At 46.0% G+C, this 18,955-nt stretch overlaps 1 protein-coding gene across 1 annotated transcript in view; it reads right to left on the bottom strand.

The window, feature by feature from the left end:
- The window catches only part of TRIO (trio Rho guanine nucleotide exchange factor), a 2,940,676-nt gene that overhangs the window by 1,520,280 nt on the left and 1,401,441 nt on the right, over positions 1–18,955 (bottom strand).

Consider the following 18,955-nt stretch of genomic DNA (forward strand, 5'->3'; position numbering starts at 1 on the left):
AAATTGGACCCAGAGTGACCCCACCCACCAAATCGGACCCAGAGTCACCCCGCTTACCTAATTCTGTCCCTGAGATGCCCCACCCACCAAATCGGTCTCTGTGATGCCCCACCCACCAAATCGGACCCCGAGGTGCCCCGCCCACCAAATTGGACCCCGAGGGGCTCCGTCCACCAAATCGGACCCCGAGGGGCCCCACCCACCAAATCGGACCCGAGGGGCCCCGCCCACCAAATCGGACGCAGAGTGGCCTCGCCTACCAAATCAGACCCAGAGTGGCCGGGCCCACCAAATCGGCCCCAGAGGGGGCCTGCCCACAAAATCGGACCCAGAGTGGCCCCGACCACCAAATCGGCCCCAGAGGGGGCCTGCCCACAAAATCGGCTCGTGAGGGGCCCCACCCACCAAACCAGCACCTGAGGGGCACTCAAGTGTGAAAGTCTTACAGGGGCAGCCCGGGCACCATTCCAAAGCACTATAGTAACATAGTAACATAGTAACATAGTTAGTAAGGCCGAAAAAAGACATTTGTCCATCCAGTTCAGCCTATATTCCATCATAATAAATACCCAGATCTACGTCCTTCTACAGAACCTAATAATTGTATGATACAATATTGTTCTGCTCCAGGAAGACATCCAGGCCTCTCTTGAACCCCTCGACTGAGTTCGCCATCACCACCTCCTCAGGCAAGCAATTCCAGATTCTCACTGCCCTAACAGTAAAGAATCCTCTTCTATGTTGGTGGAAAAACCTTCTCTCCTCAAAAACTATCTGTAGTTCCTTCAGGAAATACCCATCTAGTTATTATTATTAGGCTTTTTTCCGCAATTAATGCGGCCCGAACCGCTGCACGCACAGACTCCAGTGAGGCGTCATTTCGAAGCCAGCGTCCACGAGAGGTTTCCCTATGTATTTCAATAGGGAAGTTTTCCCATAGGGTTATAATGGCCTGATTTCTGAGGCAATTTCAAAATAACTGCCAACTGCCACCTGGCTCATTAGCTCATTGATATGTTCAGTCAGACCCAGTTACTATGCCAACACCTACGAACTCTACATGACACCCACTAGGACACAGGTTTTGCCAGATATCAGCTCTTAAAGTGACCCGCCCACCAAATTGGCACCTGAGGTGCCCAGCCCACCAAATCGGACACCGAGTGGCCCTGCCCATCAAATCGGACCTCGAGTGGCCCCGCCCACCAAATTGGCCCCTGAGGGGCCCCGCCCACCAAATTGGCACCTGAGGTGCCCCGCCCACCAAATCGGACCCAGAGTGGCCCCACCCACCAAATCGGACCCCGAGTGGCCCCACCCACCAAATCAGACTCAGAGTGACCCCGCCCACCAAAACGGGTCCCTGAGGTGCCCCGCCCACCAAATCGGACACCGAGTGGCCCTGCCCACCAAATCGGACCCGGAGTGGCCCCACCCACCAAATCGGTCCCTGAGGTGCCCCGCCCACCAAATCAGACCCAGAGTGACCCCACCCACCAAATCGTACCCAGAGTGACCCCACCCACCAAATCAGACCCAGAGTGACCCCGCCCCACCATTCAGACCCAGAGTGACCCCACCCACCAAATCTGACCCAGAGTGACCCCACCGACCAAATCGGACCCCAAGTGGCCCCGCCCACCAAACCAGCACCTGAGGGGCACCCAAGTGTGAAAGTCTTACAGGGGCAGAACGGGCACCATTCCAAAGCACTATCTTTAGTTCCTTCAGGAAATACCCATCTAGTTATTATTATTAGGCTTTTTTCCTCAATTAATGCGGCCCGAACCGCTGCACGCACAGACTCCAGTGAGGTGTCATTTCGAAGCCAGCGTTAGTGAGAGGTGTGCTAAGTATTTTTCGTGTCGATCGGATTTGTAGTTTGGGCACAATTTGCGTTTGAAATTTTTTTCCCCTCATTGGAATGCATTGTCTCAATGTATTTCAATAGGGAAATTTTGCCATAGGGTTATAATGTCCTGATTTCTGAGGCAATTTCAAAATAAATGCCAACTGCGACCTGGCTGATTAGCTCATTGATATGTGCAGTCAGACCCAATTACTATGCCAACGCCTACAAACTCTACATGACCCCACCAGGACACAGGTTTTGCCAGATAATATCAGCTCTTAAAGTGACCCACCCACCAAATCGGACCCTGAGGTGCCCAGCCCACCAAATCAGACCCGGAGTGGCCCCGCCCACCAAATCGGACCCCGAGTGCCCCACCCACCAAATCGGACTCAGAGTTACCCCGCCCACCAAATCGGTCCCTCAGGTGCCCCGCCCACCAAATCGGACCCAGAGTGACCTCGCCCACCAAATCGGACCCAGAGTGACCCCGCCCACCAAATCAGACCCAGAGTGACCCCACCCACCAAATCTGACCCAGAATGACCCCACCCACCAAATCTGACCCAGAGTGACCCCACCCACCAAATCGGACCCAAAGTGACCTCGCCCACCAAATCGGTCCCTGAGGTGCCCTGCCCACCAAATCGGGCCCAGAGTGACCTTGCCCACCAAATAGGCCCCTGAGAGGCCCCACTCACCAAATCGGCCCCTGAGGGGCTCCGCCCACCAAATCGGCCTGAGGGGCCCCGCCCACCAAACCAGCGCATGAGGGGCACCCAAGTGTGAAAGTCTTGCAGGGGCAGCCCGGGCACCATTCCAAAGCATTATCTGTAGTTCCTTCAGGAAATACCCATCTAGTTTAAAGTTTGTTATCCATTTTAAACAAACTTTTTAGTAACTCCTAATAAAACATCATGGCCTCTTTTATCCAACATTTGTTTCAGTTTATTCTTTCAGTGTTGTTATTTTTTATAAGTGACTTGGTCTTGTGTTACCATGTAGAAGTGCTATCTCCATTACAAGTCTGTGCAGGCACTGAGACTGCCTTCAGCTATCCCTGACCTGTAATGCTGCTAAGCAGTCACTGCCTGTGCGAACATTCCTAGCATTCACTGGAAAGATCCTGGAAACAGCACAGATCTCCCCCAAACCCCCATCAATTCAGAAAGACAATTGTGCGTCCCTTATCCTGTATCGGGAAAAGCAGCTTATGTGGCCACTATACTGTTACATAAACCAATTACCAGTCTCTGACCACAGGGCTTAACAAGGGCCAGCGTGGAGTGCATCATTTCAGGTACCCAACAGCACGCCCATCACATAATCGCGGAATGTTAGCATTGTCATGACAGCCGGGGCCTGCTGATGACATCCGAGCCGGTCATTATAATTCTCCTGTTAATGTCGACTTGTGACTGGCGTTCATAAGAGATCGTGATTTCTGATATACATACGGTAATAGTAATGATGCACTGTTACATATAGTACAGGCGATCAGACAAATCAGCTTAAAGTCTCCTAAAAATAACTTAAATACAAAGAAAAGTAAAAAAAAATAGTTTAAAAGAAATAAAAAATAACAGTTGAAATCACACGCTAAACAATAAAAAAAAAACAAAGAAACAATTATCATGGTACTTGTTGCAGGACTTCTTGAGGCAAGGGTTCCTTCCCTATCCCTCACACTAGGGGGCGTCTTAGTTTACCCCTGTCCAATGGAAGGTGGAGACACCTTTGTCACATGCATTTCTATGCTACAGGCTAATCCTTGTGTACCCTCCCCTACCCAGGATGGTGTGAGGTCGAAGTGTACAGGATTACACAAACCAGACAGACAAGGATAAATACAAATAAAAATCATGCAAAATGCACTCATCAAACAACTGAGTGGAACACAGGGGACGGTTAGGTAGGTGAAACAAAATAGGAAAGGATGAGGATGAACACACAAGCAAATTCCACGCAGAAATCTGCAGAACAACTCTCCAACTCCAAGCACCGAACAACTCCAAACCAGGCAGTATGAACTATCACTGACAACTCCCAAATACCAGTGGAAACACATACAGCTCTGTCAAAAATTAAGAAACCACATCAAAACCCTGTCATGGGCAGCCCAATCTCCAGACAAGAACCCCAATGAAAACCTCTGGAATGTAATCAAGAGGATGATGGATAGTCACAAGCCATCAAACAAAGAAGAACTGCGTAAATTTTTGTGCCAGAAGCAGTGTGAAAGACTGGTGGAAAGCATGTCAAGACGCATGAAAGCTGTGATTAAAAATCATGGTTATTCCACAAAATATTGATTTATGAACTCTTCCTGAGTTAAAACATTAGTATTGTTGTTTCTAAATAATTATGAACTTGTTTTCTTTGCATTATTTGAGGTCTGAAAGCACTGTTTTTTTCTTTTTTAACCCCTTCACGCCGCAGCCCTTTTTTCGTTTTTGCGTTTTTGTTTTTCGCTCCACTCCTTCCCAGAGCCATAACTTTTTATTTTTCTGTCAATATGGCCATGTGAGGGCTTATTTTTTGTGGGACGAGTTGTACATTTCAACAACACCATTGGTTTTACCATGTCTTGTACTAGAAAACGGGAAAAAAAAATTCCAAGTGTGGTGAAATTGCAAAAAAAAGTGCAATCCCACACTTGTTTTTGTTTGGCTTTTTTGCTAGGTTCACAATGCTACAACTGACCTGCCACTTTGATTCTCCAGGTCATTATGAGTTCATAGACACCAAACATGTCTAGGTTATTTTTTTATCTAAGTGGTGAAAAAAAATTCCAAACTTTGCTAAAAAAAAGGAAAAAAAAATTGTGCCATTTTCCGATACCCGTAGCGTCTCGATTTTTCGGGATTTAAGGTCGGTTGCGGGCTTATTTGTTGCGCACCAAGCTGGCATTTTTAATGATACCACTTTTGTGCAGATACGATCTTTTGATCGCCTGTTATTGCATTTTAATGCAGTGTCGCGGCGACAAAAAAAACGTAATTCTGGCGTTTCATTTTTTTTTCTCGCTACACTGTTGAGCTATCAGGTTAATGCTTTTTTTATTGATAGATCGGGTGATTCAGAACGCGGCGATACCAAATATGTGTATATTTGATTTTTGTTTTGTTATGGTTTTATTTTGGATGGGGCGAAAGGGGGGTGATTTAAACTTTTATATTTTTTCATATTTTTTAAAACATTTTTTTTTGCTTTTGCCATGCATCAATAGCCTCTATGGGAGGCTAGAAGCTGGCACAACTGGATCGGCTCAGCTACATAGGAGAGATCATCAGATCGCTCCTATGCAGCTGAATTGCAGGCTTGCTATGAGCGCCGACAAAAGGGTGGCACTCACAGCTAGCCTTGATCAGTAACCATAGAGGTCTCAAGAACCTCTATGGTTACTATCCTGACGCATCGCTGACCCCCGATCATGTGACGGGGGTCGGCGCTGCGAGCGTATCTGGCCGCGCGTCCGGAAGCGTCGGTTAAATGCCGCTGTCAGCATTTGACAGCGGCATTTAACTGGTTAATAGCGGCGGGTGAATCACGATTTCACCTGCCGCTATTGCTTGCACATGTCAGCTGTATAAAACAGCTGACATGCCACAACTTTGATGTGGGCTCACCGCCGGAGACCACATCAAAGGGGGAGACACGACATGCGCCGTACTAGTACAGGGCATGTTGTGAAGGGGTTAATTTTGCCCATTTCTCCTTTTCAGAAAAAAACAATTGCTTGGAAATTCAGAGACATGTTGTTAGAAGTTTATAGACTAAAAGAGCAATTTCCATTTTACTAAAAAATATACCTATAAGGCCGAGATCACACATACGCGAGATACGGCCGAGTCTCGCAGGTGAAAACCCTGCTCTGGCGCCGGCACTCCGGAGCGGAGCGTGCAGCCGCACAGCAATACATGGAGCCGCATGCTCCACTCCGGAGTGATGGCACCAGAGCTGGGTTTTCACCTGCGAGACTCGGCCGTATCTCGCATTTGTGTGATCCCGGCCTAAAGAGAAAAATCTGACAAAATGAAAATTTTGCAGTGGTTTCTTAAGTTTCGCCAGAGCTGTATAGAAGAAGGAAGTGTCCAACACAGAAGCTGAGGCAATCCATGATGGAGGACTCCAGGAGATCAACTAAACTGATTAACCTTAGCAATGGCAGAGCAAAGAAAACATGCACTGTTTAGTATGATGGTGAAGCAATTCTAACCAGTGCAGCAGTTCAGATAACTGGACACCGCAATCTTCTGGCCCCTCTGTCGCATCATTCTCTTGACACGCATATTTGTTATTGTCGAGTTAGTAAAAGTCTTATTTATCAAAATGTAAAGTAAATTAATCTGATTGATAAACTGCGTAATAAGAAAAATGTCAAAATTATTTATTTTTTGCCGCCACTACATTGCAATAAAATGCAATAAGAGGCGATGAAATCCACGTGTCTACACCAAAATGATATAAGTAAAAATGCCAGCTCAGGGCACAAAAAAACAAGCTCTCACACAGCCACTGATCCCAACAAATAAAAATGTTACAGGTCTCAGAAAATGAAGCAAATATTTTTTTTCTACACATTTCCCAAATTTTTTTTTCCACCACTTAAATAAGGAAAAAAACCTGTATGATTGGTATCTGCATACTCATACAGACTTGGAGAATCACATTTTCCTGTCATTTTTACAATAGAGTTAACATGGTAAATAAGAACCCCAAAAAAACAATTGTGGAATTGCACTTTTTGCAATTTAAAAACACAACCATTTTTCCAGTACACCATATGTTAAAATGAATGGTGTCATTCAAAAGTACAACTCATCCCGCAAAAAAAGAAGCTGTCATTAGAGACAGGCGAACCTGAACAATAGAGTACGGTGTCCGTACCCAACACCTACTGTTTGGGCACGGACACTGAACACGGACTCCACCAGGAACTCCGGGTTACTCTTAGGGTTCGGCCCCCCGAACAGCAACTGTTCGTCGCACTGTCATGAGCATGACAGCGCGGCAAACACTGCTTCTGATCAGCAGTAAAATTATCACCACCGGTCAGACAGCCGCGGTTCCCACGCTGTCATATGACAGGGTGTGCCCGCAGCTGGGATTTACCTCTGGTTACTAGGGTTGGCTAATGGGACTACTGCTCCCATCAGCCAACTCCTGCTGCCGCTAATAACAGCAAGAGCAGGCGGTGGCTGATGGGAGTATTTATCAGCCGATGCCTGCATTGAAATTCTTTTTTTTTTTTTTTTTTCAAACGGCATGGGTTCTCCTGTATTTTGATAACCAGCCAGGCAAAACTCACAGCAGGGGTATGCAACCCTCAGCTATCACCATTAGCAAGGTTAATTATCAAAAATAGAGGGGTCCCCACTCCGATCTTTTTAGGTTATTTAAATAAAAATGGAATGCCTCCCCCCCTCCTCATTTTTGACAACCAGCCAAGCTAAAGCAGACAGCTGGGGGCTGGTATTCTCAGGCTAGTATGGGGCCATGGATATTGCCCCCTCCCCCAGCCTAAAAATAACAACCCATAGCCACCCAGAAAAGGTGCATGAGCCTTAGCCCTCTGGTATTAGCGGCAGCAGGCATAGGCTGAGGAGAGCAGTAGTCTCATCAGTCGAAGCTAGTGACCAGGGGTAAAGTTTTTACCTGCGATCATGCTGCGGGCTCACACATTTGACAGCATGGGAACCACAGCTATCTGACAGGCTGTACTGATATTACCGCCGTTTAGAAGTGGTGATTGCAGTGTGAGTCATGCACATGACAGCGTGGCAAATACTGGATGTTTGGGCAGATTATTCAAGCAAATTGGGTCCGAGTTCAGGTCTGGGTACTGTTCTATGACCCAAACCCATACTTTTTGTAACTGTTTGACTGAACCCGCCGGGCCTGAAGATCCAGGGGTCCGCCCATCTCTAGCCGTCATTCTTCTATATGTCAAGAAAAATATGAGTTATGGCACTTGGAGGAAAGTGAGGAAAAGACAAAAATTAAAAAAAAACAAACAAAAACAAATAGAAAGTTGTCTGGTTATGAATGGGTTAAAGGGGATGTCCATGTTCAGTAAAGTGGTCCCCAAAGTGAGAAAAGTACATAATATAACAAACGCTTCAGGTACTGGCCCCACCGAGGTCCAGCACCTACTTCAGTTGCTGCTGCAGTCCGGGGATTGTCATTATAGCAGCAACATCACATCAACTTGTCACTTCTCTAGCCAGCCACTGAGCTGAGTGCTTCGGCAAAGGTTGATGGCATGCGACACAGAACTCAGGTACAGGCTAGAGCAGTGACACGCACTGTAGACATGATATCACAATTCATTGCAAAATATGAGGACCAAGGCAGCAGCGGAAGCAGGAGCTTGGCCCTGGTGTAGAGAGTACTTGAGGAGTTTGCTATTTTATGTACTTTACACACTTCTGAGGGCTACTTTACAACAAGAGGACCACCCCTTTATAAACAGCAGAACTAAGAATTAGTGATCTGATGGGGGATATTAATATCTGTGTCACTTATTTGTAAGACATTTTATAATTATGAGTGTATCAGACGCCGGTGTGTAACTGATGTAGGGCAGTATCAGTGAGGCGAAATTCAGATGTCCATGTATGACAGTTCGAGTACAGACTGCAAAACACAGACTTGCAACAGGTCTCCTGAAACAAACTTTACAGATTCATATATGAACCATACCACCCAAGCATCCCTGATACAGATGTACTGTCCTGAATTTGGGAAGCTGTCTCAGTGAAAGTAGGGGCTATGTCCCGACTTCAGCTTTATCTGTAATCTCAGGACACAGATAATGCGGAATTTAACAGTACAGCAGAGAACCATGACATCCTCCTCCACCCGTCAGTGACTGGAGAGCCGACCAGGACAATGTGGTTCTTTGAGCCCAATATGAAAAAAGCACTATACAAATGTTTTGCTGTTGTTGTCACATGATATTCTCACATGACCTAAAGGTCCTGGCAGGATATTCATTCTCAGCATAGACTGAACAATGGAGGAGAGATCCAATAGCTAGGCTATGGAAAGAAGAGCAGGACACATACAAAGTAGCAGAGCTGTGTATTCACTGTGGATACATCATACTGTGTTTGGAGGGGCATAGTGTGTGTGGGGGGGGGAATCATACTGTCTTGGGGGGCATTGTAGTGGCCATGAAAACATTTAGCTGTAGGTAGATAGCCCACAATTGGCATTTACGGCAAATACAGGACCAATCAGAGGGAGGTCAACTTGCCGTGGTTAATGGGTATACATGAATTGGCCAATTTATGTGCCAATAACCTCAATTTGTGTAAATACATCATTTTGAACAGTAACACAGTGTAGATCTAATATTATCAGTGTTATGCCAGGCTTATGCAAAGTGCTGCTGTGTTTTAATTTTTTTTTTCTCCATATAATGCAGTCATCACAGCTTGCACCTGTTCATGCAGCGCCCCAGAGACCTGGTCGTTGCAGTATGGCCCCAAGGTGAGTAGCGGTACGTCCGATGGCACTAAAGAGTTCTCCTGACCAGGTATCACCAGAACACATTACACTTCACACTCCGGCCACTAGGGGGAGCAAAAGGCTTTATTTATTGGGCCACTCCTCACACTGGTAAAACTAGGGGCTGGGGAGGAAGTTAGTCAGAAGCTGACTGGGTTGGAACCAGGCAACATCCCGTGGCAGGGGGTGTTGCGGGCAGAAGACACAGGGGGGTCCCTGTCAGGCGTGGGAACCTGGCAGGTGCCTAGCGACAGAACAGAACGTTACGGAACCGCGCCTGCACACCGTGCGGCGGTATCCTAAGAGAGAGACAAGAGGGGAAGAATATTGTGGAACAGTGTAAACGAGATCAGCACAAAGGAGAGCCAGTAAGAGTCGTGCCGAGAGAGGAAGGCAACATCTTACTGAGGCGCATAGTCGGTGGCCGGATCACCGTAGGAGTAACTGACTTCACGCATTACTTCAAATTCCGCTGGACAGTTGATTATAGGTTGGCTGTCTACCTTCTACACCTACGAAGACATAGGGGGCAACATTGGGAGAGGGGCGTCTCTAGGGTCCCGGAAGACCTCCAAGCCTTCCGGTCAAACGGGTGGCGTCCTAGCCATAACATATCTGGGGGACGTTAGAAACTAGCAACATCTGGAACCAAAAAGAAAGAGAGAGAGAGAAAGCTGTAGAGAACGAACGAAGAGAAACAGCAGTTGTGAGGACTATTCCGAATGCTCAGCAGGGTAGGACTACAACACACAGGCGCTATTGGTAGGCAACGATTTCCATCTGCGAGGGAAACTCTGGATGTGCCCATCGGACCGGCCGGTCTCTGATAGCCCGGTTGAACGTGCTCTGGACTGAGTGTACTGAAGCCTTCAGTAAAAGGTAAAGAGACTGCAACCCTGTGTCCTTGTTATTGCCTGCACCTCACACCATCACCATCCACCCTACTGGGAAGCCCTGGGGATTCACTTCACCTGTGGGAAGGTATACCATCCAGCTGCTATTCCAACACCCCAGCGGACCCCACAGCAGCGTCGGTCACCCTGACCGAACACCACAGGTGGCGTCACGAACCCCTGACAGACTGTACTACTATTTCCATTGGACGCCCCTTAGCAGGGTCACGACCGGGTCCAGCCACCGTGACAACCGCAGAACAGAAGGAGAAGGGACCGGTACCGAGTGACTTGTGGCCCTGAGTCTGGGGGCGCTCCATTCACACTTAGGTGCTGATCAGTTATTTTTGTATATTTAACTATAAGAGGTGTGGCTGCCTCCTGTCTGATCCTGCACTCCTCCCATTGACCTACAGGTGATCGCAATCCGTTCTACTTTCACATAAAATGTAGGCTCACAGCCCAGGAGAAACAGATTTGTCCATTTAGCTGTAGGCAGATAGCCCAAGAGTAGATACAGTACCCATGAGAGGGAGGTCACCTTGCTGTGGTTGATGGGCATACATGAATTGGCCAATTTATGAGCTAAGAACTTTCATTTGTGTAAGTACATCATTTTGAATAGTAACACAGTCTAGATATGTTTTCAGTGTTCTCACATGGCAACACTTATGCAGAGTGCTGATGTAAAGTAGACTTGCGGGAAATGTTATTCATTATCTATTTTGTGTGATATGACTCTGATTTAAGGGCATAAAAATAAAAAAGTTTGAAAACTGCAAAGTTTTTAACATTTTTGCCAAATTTCTGATTTTTTTCCACAAATAAACGCAAGTCATATCAAAGAAATTTTACCACTATCATGAAGTACAATATGTCACAAAAAAAAAATCTCAGAATCCGTGGAATCCATTAAAGCGTTCCAGAATTATGACCTCAAAGTGACAGTGGTCAGAACTGAAAAAATTGGCCTCTTCAGGAAGCTGAAAACAGGCTTTGGGGGTGAAGGGATTAAGGAAAGAAAGGGGTAAATTTACATTTGGTATAAACGGTAAATCAAATAAATAATCCTTGGTGCGCCCATAAAGCTATGCTGGGACTTTTGAATTTATAACCAATTTATGCAGACCCCTGGTCACATTTGTCTTTTCCCATCAGGGGTATTCTTAGTTTGGGGACATTGTGCCTACAGGTCGGAAAGCCCAGGCATAAGAGGGGCACTCTTGCCAAACTAACACCAGCCACTTTCATAGTCCCTCATAGTAATATAGACACAGCAGTGGTCCCAACTTACACCTTGTATAGAAGGGCTGCAGACAATAATCCCTGGCCAAATGGTAGGCCTCATTTAGTAAAAATGAGGATAACAAATGAAATATTCACTAGTGTATTAATATACCCCTTCAGAACACAAATGTGGAATAAGTTAGTGTAAGTTATCGACTACCTAGATGATCAGATTTTCCAGGTTCTTGAGGTTCTTAATGAGAATACAATACAATACTGAGACAATTAAGCATAGTTACTAAATAACATACAATATTACTATATTACCTGACAGCAAAAGAAGGTGGAATGTGTCAAATAATTGGTCCCACCTGTCGCAATTATATTGACCCTGCTGGCAATCTCCAAGTCAGGGCCAGTATAGACAAAATAGGTGAACTGGAGACAAATGGTTCTTTAACCCTTTAACCCCTTCATGACCCAGCCTATTTTGACCTTAATGACCTGGCCGTTTTTTGCAATTCTGACCAGTGTCCCTTTATGAGGTAATAACTCAGGAACGCTTCAACGGATCCTAGCGGTTCTGAGGTTGTTTTTTCGTGACATATTGGGCTTCATGTTAGTGGTAAATTTAGGTCAATAAATTCTGTGTTTATTTGTGATAAAACCGGAAATTTGGCGAAAATTTTGAAAATTTCGCAGTTTTCATATTTTGAATTTTTATTTTGTTAAACCAGAGAGTTATGTGACACAAAATGGTTAATAAATAACATTTCCCACATGTCTACTTTACATCAGCACAATTTTGGAAGCAATTTTTTTTTTTTGCTAGGAAGTTATAAGGGTTAAAATTTGACCAGCGATTTCTCATTTTTACTACGAAATTTACTAAACAATTCTTTTTAGGGACCACCTCACATTTGAAGTCAGTTTGAGGGGTCTATATGGCTGAAAATACCCAAAAGTGACACCATTCTAAAAACTGCACCCTTCAAGGTGCACAAAACCACATTCAAGAAGTTTATTAACCCTTCAGGTGCTTCACAGCAGCAGAAGCAACATGGAAGGAAATAATGAACATTTAACTTTTTAGTCACAAAAATGATCTTTTATCAACAATTTTTTTTATTTTCCCAATGGTAAAAGGAGAAACTGAACCATGAAAGTTGTTGTCCAATTTGTGCTGAGTACGCCGATACCTCATATGTGGGGGTAAACCACTGTTTGGGCGCACGGCATGGCTTGGAAGGGAAGGAGCGCCATTTGACTTTTTGAATGAAATATTGGCTTCACTCTTTAGCGGAAACCATGTCACGTTTGGAGAGCCCCCGTGTGCCTAAAAATTGGAGCTCCCCCACAAGTGACCCCATTTTGGAAACTAGACGCCCCAAGGAACTTATCTAGATGCATAGTGAGCACTTTATACCCCCAGGTGCTTCACAAATTGATCCGTAAAAATTAAAAAGTACTTTTTTTCACAAAAAAATTCTTTTAGCCTCAATTTTTTCATTTTCGCATGGGCAACAGGATAAAATTGATCCTAAAATTTGTTGGGCAATTTCTCCTGAGTACACCGATACCTCACATGTGGGGGTAAACCACTGTTTGGGCACATGGTAAGGCTCGGAAGGGAAGGAGCGCCATTTGACTTTTTGAATGAAAAATTATCTCCATCGTTAGCGGAGACCATGTCGCGTTTGGAGAGACCCTGTGTGCCTAAACATTGGAGCTCCCCCACAAGTGACCCCATTTTGGAAACTAAACCCCCCAAGGAACTTATCTAGATGCTTAGTGAGCACTTTAAACCCTCAGGTGCTTCACAAATTGATCCATAAAAATGAAAAAGTACTTTATTTTTCACAAAAAAATTATTTTCGCCTCAATTTTTTCATTTTCACATGGGCAATAAAATAAAATGGATCCTAAAATTTGTTGGGCAATTTCTCCCGAGTACGCTGATACCTTATATGTGGGGGTAAACCACTGTTTGGGCACACGGCAGGGCTCGGAAGGGAAGGCGCACCATTTGACTTTTTGAATGGAAAATTAGCTACAATTGTCAGCGGACACCATGTCATGTTTGGAGAGCCCCAGTGTGCCTAAACATTGGAGCTTCCCCACAAGTGACCCCATTTTGGAAACTAGACCCCCCAAGGAACTTATCTAGATGCATATTGAGCACGTTAAACCCCCAGGTGCTTCACAGAAGTTTATAACGCAGAGCCATGAAGATAAAAAATAAATTTTCTTTCCTCAAAAATTATTTTTTAGCCTGGAATTTCCTAATATGCCAAGGTAATAGGAGAACTTGGACCACAAATGTTGTTGTCCAGTTTGTTCTGAGTACGCGGATACCCCATATGTGGGGGTAAACCACTGTTTGGGTGCACGGCAGGGCTCGGAAGGGAAGGCATGCCATTTGGCTTTTTAAATGGAAAATTAGCTCCAATCATTAGCAGACACCATGTCGCGTTTGGAGAGCCCCTGTGTGCCTAAACATTGGAGATCCCCCACAAACGACCCCATTTTGGAAACTAGACCCCCAAAGGAACTAATCTAGATATGTGGTGAGCACTTTTAACCCCCAAGTGCTTTACAGAAGTTTATAACGCAGAGCCGTGAAAATAATAAATATGTTTTATTTCCTCCAAAAATAATTTTTTAGCCCAGAATTTTTTATTTTCCCAAGGGTTACAAGAGAAATTGGAACCCAAAAGTTGTTGTCCAGTTTCTACTGAGTACGCTGATACCCCATGTGTGGGGGCAAACCACTGTTTGGGCACACGTCGGGGCTCAGAAGGGAAGTAGTGACTTTTGAAATGCAGACTTTGATGGAATGGTCTGCAGGCATCACGTTGCGTTTGCAGAGCCCCTGGTTTGCCTAAACAGTAGAAACTCCCCACAAGTGACCCCATTTTGGAAACTAGACCCCCCAAGGAACTTATCTAGATATGTGGTGAGCACTTTGAACCCCCAAGTGCTTCACAGACGTTTACAACGCAGAGCCGTGAAAATAAAAAATCATTTTTCTTTCCTCAAAAATGATGTTTTAGCAAGCAATTTTTTATTTTCACAAGGGTAACAGGAGAAATTGGACATCATTAATTGTTGCGCAGTTTGTCCTGAGTATGCTGGTACCCCATATGTGGGGGTAAACCACTGTTTGGGCACACGTCGGGGCTCAGAAGGGAGGGAGCACCATTTGACTTTTTGAGTACAAGATTGGCTGGAATCAATGGTGGCGCCATGTTGTGTTTGGAGACCCCTGATGTGCCTAAACCGTGGAAACCCCTCAATTCTACCTCCAACACTAACCCCAACACACCCCTAACCCTTATCCCAACTGTAGCCATAACTCTAATCACAACCCTAACCCCAACACACCCCTAACCACAACCCTAACCCCAACACACCCCTAACCCTAACCACAACCCTAATTCCAACCCTAACCCTAAGGCTATGTGCCCACGTTGCGGATTCGTGTGAGATTTTTCAGCACCATTTTTGAAAAATCCGTGGATTTCCAGTGTTTTTTGTGCGGATTTCACCTGCGGATTCCTATTGAGGAACAGGTGTAAAACGCTGCAGAATCCGTACAAAGAATTGACATGCTGCGGAAAATACAACGCAGCGTTTCCGCGCGGTATTTCCGCACCATGGGCACAGCGGATTTGGTTTTCCATATGTTTACATGGTACTGTAAACCTGATGGAACACTGCTGCGAATCTGCAGTGGCCAATCCACTGAGGATCCGCAGCCAAATCCGCACCGTGTGCACATACCCTAATTCTAAAGGTATGTGCACACGCTGCGGAAAACGCTGCAGATCCGCAGCAGTTTCCCATGAGTTTACATTTCAATGTAAACCTATGGGAAAAAAAATCGCTGTACACATGCTGCAGAAACACTGCACGGAAACGCAGCGGTTTACATTCCGCAGCATGCCACTTCTTTCTGCGGATTCCGCAGCGGTTTTACAACTGCTCCAATAGAAAATCGCAGTTCTAAAACCGCAGTGAAATGCGCAGAAAAACTGCGGTAAATCCGCGATAAATCCGCAGCGGTTTAGCACTGCAGATTTATCAAATCCGCTGCAGAAAAATCCGCAGAGGACCAGAATACGTGTGCACATACCGAAACCCTAACCCTAATTCTAGTTCTAACCCCAACCTTAGTGGAAAAAAAAAATTATTTATTTTATTATTGTAACTACCTATGGGGGTGACAAAGGGGGGGGGGGGTCATTTACTATTTTTTTTATTTTGATCACTGTGAGGTTTTATCACAGTGATCAAAATGCACATCGGAACGAATCTTTTTGGAAGATGGCGGCGCCCATGGAGAAGACGGACAGACCCCGGCAGGATCGGTAAGTATGATGGGGTGGGGGGGAGCACGGGGGGGGGGGGGGTGTGGATCGGAGCGCGGAGGGATGGATCGGAGCACAGGGGGTGGAACGGACCACGGGGGGGTGGATCGGAGCACGGGGGGGTGGATCAGAGCGCAGGGGGGGTGGATCGGAGTGCAGGGGCGTTGGATTGGATGAAACAGCTGCAGCTAGAAATACCAAGCTGTTGCACAACTCTTTGGGTGGATAATAGAAAAGCAGCTAGAAGAGCATAACCCAATAAAATAAAACGTAACTTTTACTGATAATATTAAAAAGTGGACAAAACAATACAACATATAAACAAAGTGCTCACGCCGAAAACCGTGCTCTATTAAAAAACTGGTTTGATCTCACCAATTATGGACGAAGGGTACCCAGACCAATGCAAAAGGGTCCCAGGAAGGGTCCAGTAGTTGTGGGGTAAGAATGAAGGAACGGGGGACCTCTGCCCTATAGCCCCTGTCGTGCCCCAGCAATGACTCCTGTCCTCACAAGGACAGGCCCAAATCAGCCCCACTATGGACACCCCTCCACCGTGTAAGATGTGATATAACGCCTCCCTACGTGTTTCTTCTCCAATCTCGGAGATTCATCAGGGGAGTTTCAGTAGGCCAACAGGCCCAAAAGTAGCTTACAAGTCCATAAGTAAAGTTAGCAGTCCATAGGCCGGAGCTATATGCAGTGGCTATATAGCTTCCACATACCGGCGGTCCTGTGTGGTGTCTGCCACAAGAAGTGAGTCAGCTCTGTGTGACGCCCGCTCCCCCCTAATAAACAGGGGGCCACTCCCCCAGGCAGATGATGCAATAAGTGTCTGCCCCCACCAACCTGTGACATCGCCATGAGTCAGGTCGAGTCCACGCTGCGCTCCAGTCCTGGAACGCACGCCGGAGTCCCCCCATGCCACCGGGCTATCAGCCGCTCGGATCCGCAAACCGGAAGTGCCGGCGCCATTTTGGATGCGCCACTTCCGGTACGCCGATAATGTGATGCGCTCCAGATATGGAACGCACCACTGTGGCACCGATTGATGACAAGGGTCTGCAAAACCGGAAGTACCGGCGCCATATTGGATGCACCACTTCCGGTACGCCGATAATGTGATGCGCTCCAGATATGGAACGCATCACTGAGGCACCGATTGATGACAAGGGTCCGCATTATGAAAAGCACCGCTCACCTAAGGTGCGCTACCGCCGCACTACCACATGCAGTACACAGTACCCCACATCCGGAGAAGCGTGACATATAACGGGGAAACCCCATGATGTATACCCCTTCCCACCTGTACATACTTAGATAATAGTACAGATACACCCGGGTGCATCCGGGGCTATCATAAATAAATATCATACATGTATACCACCAATTTAACCGAAAGTACCATATGATATACATACAAAACTATAATAGCCAAATGCCATACCTGTATACCACCCATTTTAATACCATATGATATACATGAGTGTATGTGGCTAGAAGTGTCCACTCACATAATACAGTGCCCACAGGTGCGGATAATCGCTGGAAGTGTCCAGACTAAAGCGTATCCTGATAGTACCAACAGAGGGAAGGGGGTACAAGGCCTGGTAGGAGGGACAAAAAAAAGCCTAGGGGGGGGGAAATTGATGGTGTACCTACATAAATGCGGAGAATGCTATCACTACTTTAGTGATAGCAAAGAAACGCCACCATCATAAAAGACTGTAAAATTTGTCCACTCAAGACACAGATCCCCCTCATTCCTGGAAGCTCCATCCATAAAGCATATCAGATACCAGGGAAAAGGTCCAGAGGGGAAATAGTACAGAGTAATGACCCCGTACCACCATATTGCAATTGTTTTGTTTATCATAGCTGGTTTAAAGACGCAAAGTATAAGACACAAACTGGCAGACTCATACATAAGTAATGGTGAGAGAGACAAATCGGAGCAGCGCAGGGCTATGCGCAAACACAGACAGGTCTAAGGAAGTAAAAATAGGATGCTCAAAAAGATCTAGAGGAAGCAGCCGAAGTTGAGCTGATCATTGAGTCCGTGAGGGTGGCAGGTATCCAACAAAAAGATCCACCTTGTTTCCTTCTGCAGCAGGATCTTATCAAAATCGCCACCCCTCATTGGTGGGGCAACTTTATCAATCCCCATAAAACTCATGACCTTAGTATCACCATCATGACAGGTGTTGACATGTCTAGCAATGGGGGTGTCCCTTTGATTTCGGATATCCCCCACATGCTCGCCCACCCTTCTTCTGAGTTCCCTAATGGCTTTACCAATATACGTAATGCCACAAGTGCAAACAGCTCTATATATGACTCCTTTAGATTTGCAATTGATGAATTCTTTTATGATATATGTCTTTTGCGTGTGAGTGTTATGGAACTCCTTGCCAGTCTGTATAGATGCACACGCTACACATGTACCACATCTGTAGCAACCACTGGGTCTATTTGGTAGCCAGGTCACCTTGTTAGGTGTAGTTAGGTGACTATGTACTAGCCGGTCCCCTAGCGTCTTACACTTTCTGTATGTAATTTGTGGCTGTGTACCCACGGCATCCCTCAAGTCATCATCCATCGTAAGTATACCCCAATGCTTCCTAAGAATAGCCCTGACCGATGGAGCCCCATTGTCAAAGGCACAGATCATTCTGATGGTCTTGTGATCTTCTCTCCCCCTCTCCCGTGGTGTAAGCAGATTGCTTCTAGCCTGTCCTCTAGCATGGTGATATGCCTCCCTCAGCACCCGATCCGGGTAACCTCTATCCAGAAACCTGGATCTCAGGTCTCTTGCCTTTATTTTGAAATCTGCATCATCAGAGCAATTTCTCCTCAGGCGGAGATATTGGCCCTTGGGGATACCTTTTTTAAGGGAATACGGATGGTGGCTATCCCACCTCAACACAGAATTAGTCGAGGTAGGTTTTCTAAAGATGGTGGTATCAAGGCCATCACCCCCACAGGTTTTGGAAATCATGATATCTAGAAATGGTAGATTGCTCTCCTCCATTTCAAAGGTAAACCTCAAACCTATGTGGTTATGATTGAGTGATGACATAAATCTCTGAAAGACCTCT

The sequence above is a fragment of the Ranitomeya imitator genome, chromosome 6, assembly GCF_032444005.1.
Source record: "Ranitomeya imitator isolate aRanImi1 chromosome 6, aRanImi1.pri, whole genome shotgun sequence".
In the NCBI taxonomy this organism is placed as follows: Eukaryota; Metazoa; Chordata; class Amphibia; order Anura; family Dendrobatidae; genus Ranitomeya; species Ranitomeya imitator.